This window comes from Felis catus, chromosome B4 (genome assembly GCF_018350175.1).
Source record: "Felis catus isolate Fca126 chromosome B4, F.catus_Fca126_mat1.0, whole genome shotgun sequence".
In the NCBI taxonomy this organism is placed as follows: Eukaryota; Metazoa; Chordata; class Mammalia; order Carnivora; family Felidae; genus Felis; species Felis catus.
In genome coordinates this window covers 122,575,947-122,578,988 of record NC_058374.1, presented here as the reverse complement: position 1 = coordinate 122,578,988, position 3,042 = coordinate 122,575,947, and the positions used below count along the sequence as shown (strand labels likewise).

Sequence of the window (3,042 nt, the reverse complement as noted above, 5' to 3'; positions counted from 1 at the left end):
GGATCATGATCTCACAGTTGGTAGGATCAAGCCTCATGTTGCACTTCACACTGACAGCATGGAGCCTGCTTGGGACTCTCTCTCTCCCCCTCTCTCTGTCCCTCCCCTGCTTGTGTTTTCCCTCTCTCCCTCTTTCTCTCCCTCCCTTAAAAATAAATAAATAAATAAATAAATAAATAAATAAATAAATAAATAAATACTTTAAAAAATAGGAAAATAGAAACACTCATGTTAATGGAGTATACAAACAAAAAAATGTTTGTATAACATTTTGTTAAAGATTTTTTTTTCAGTGTTTATTTACTTTTAAGAGGGACACACACACACACACACACACACACACACACACACACACAGCATGAGCAGGGAGGGCAGAGAGAGATGGAGACACAGAAACCCAAGCAGGCTCCAGGCTCTGAGCTATCAGCGCAGAGCCCTATGCAAGGATCCAACTCATGAACTGCGAGATCATCACCTGAGCTCAACTGGCTAAGCTACCCAGGTGCCCCAAGATACACTTTCTTTAAAGAGAAAACCAGGGGAAAGCACGAACACAGTCCCCCACTACCACCAATTATGTAGTTGAGCTTCCCACATTTGAGGAAATTGCAAAGGTCAGCACATCCAGAGTGCAATAGATAAGCCTCACCTTGGAAAAATCACCTTCATGATCATGGTATCGCCCCTGCCAGGTAAGTATTAAGATTTTTTTTTTAAGTAATCTACACCCAAAGTAGGACTTGAACTTACAACCTGGAGATCAAGAGTCACATGCTCTACTGACTGAGCCAGCCAGGCATCCCTGTATAACTTTTCTGAAAAACATATTGGAATTCTTGAAATTTTGTTAATATACCACTTAAAGAAATTAATCCTAAAAAATAATGGATTTCCCTAAATGGACTATGCATAGACCTGCTTATAAAGTTCCAGACAAAAGATACCTCTATCCAGTTTTCTCTAAGAAATAAAATCACAGTAACAATGAAAAGAGAGAGAAAAATGATCTTTGATAAAGCTAGAAGACACATGTAACCCTGTACTGTAATATCTGAGGAAGAGCCACCTGATGCGGGGAAATGCCTAAAAAGACATATGTGGCTAAAGATCTCAAACAAATCAGACAGAGCACAGCTATTCAAAGTATGTGGCAGGACCACAAGTGTTGCTTGAAACAATGGGAACAGGATGCATGGGCCTTTAGTGGGAGCTTCACTGGACCCCACAGAATAGGCAAAGGAGGTCGGACTAAACAAGGAAACTTGCATTTTTGAGAGAATCAATGTGTCTTGTAGAAGGGTGAAGGAAATGGATCTTGAATTATGAAAAGTCCAGAAACTGTTGATTTCTTTGAACTAGGGAGAAAGGAAGGTTAAAAGAATTCACACACACACACACACACACACACACACACACACACACACACACACCACTGAGTCATAAAGAGCTTTGCTGTGAACCAAAGAAACTTACTGCTTGCCTGGAACACTGCTCTAGTCTCTCCCCTGAAGGAACCTCCCACAAGTAACTGGAAGAATTCACGTCATTCACAAAAGTAATAAGCAAAAAAGAACCAGCCAAGTATGTATGCAAAGTTACTTTCAGGAAAAGGAAGAAAAATGTGGGAAAAACAAGTGGCAGGTGATGAATACACACTAGAAAAATATGGCCACTGCTCAGATAAAAATCATGACCAAATATATGGTCATGAATAAAGACACTTAATGAATCAAAGAGCTCAAAGCAGAGAACTGGAGGAGATGAAACATGAGCTGGCAGACTTAAGAAATAAACAGAAGAAAAAAATAAATCCATCCAAGAAATCAAGGCCACATTGAGCAGCACAAACAGCCATCACTGAAATTACACCAAGGAACAGAAAAGGACTGAGAAAAGAAAGCAAAATGAAAGACATGAATTACAGACTACAATAATAACAAAAAACAACACAAAAATAATTTAAAGATGTAATTTTGAAAAACCGAGACTTAAACCTATAACTTGATATAGCAGTTCATTAAAAAAAAAAAAAACTGTTTCAATAAGATTACCATACTGAAACATACCCTAGTGATAGTACTGGACTTCAAAGATGAAAAAACAACAACAAAAGCAAAGAACTCTGGGCATCAGACAAAATGAGTAAGTCACCAACAAGTCTGAGGTAGATTCCTTGTTTCCTCTAAATTTCCTCTTTTTTCTGGCCACCCAGTAGACAATACATTTCCTAGCTTTCTTTGTAATTACTTAGTATGGATACATGAGTATGTTCTGAACAACTGGATATGCACTACAGTGAAGTGTGCGAAGTCATCTACAATTTAAAAAAAATGCTTTCTCTGAATTTTGACTCTTTTTCTCTTTTGCAAGCTAGAATGTAGATGTGCCCAGGGTCCCACCTCCAATCTTGGGGATGAAAACAATGCACTAAGGGGATGGTAGAGCAACAAGACAGAAGAAATTGCTCCCTGGATGAATTTATGCAGCAGTTATCTGATAAACCAGACCAGCCAGACTGATATGTGAGAGGGATATAAAGTTCAATTTTATTAAAATTGTTGTATCTTATACTTTGGTACAGTATCTGATTCTTTCTTGTACCTAATGCAAAGGGAAAAAAATTAGACTGGCCTCATACTTCACAACAATATTCAATGCTTAAAGACAGATATGGTCCTCACTGTCTCAATTCAGGCTCCTATAACAGAATAGCATACATTGGGTGGCTAATAAACAAGGATTTATTTCTCACAGCTGCAGCTCTGGATGCTAGGAAGTCCAAGATCAAGGTGCCAGTAGAGAGCCCACTTCCAGGTTCACAGACAGCCATTTTCTCACTGTGTCTTCATACGGCAGAAGAGGTGAAGGAGCTCCCTGGGGTCTCTTTATATTAGGGCAATAATCCCATCCATGAAAGCTCCACCCTCATGAAATAACCACCTCTCGAAATCCCCACCTTTAAACCCAATCACACTGGGTATTAGGTTTCAACATATTAAATTTGGACCTTGAGACAAACAAGATCCAATCAAAAAGATATTA

The 3,042-nt window shown here is 38.8% G+C and overlaps 1 non-coding gene across 1 annotated transcript; it reads right to left on the bottom strand.

Moving 5' to 3' along the window:
- Positions 1-536: 536 nt before the first annotated feature.
- Positions 537-700, bottom strand: LOC111561593. Its single transcript, XR_002744235.1, has one exon. It is a non-coding gene; the product is annotated as a U1 spliceosomal RNA (small nuclear RNA).
- Positions 701-3,042: the final 2,342 nt, after the last annotated feature.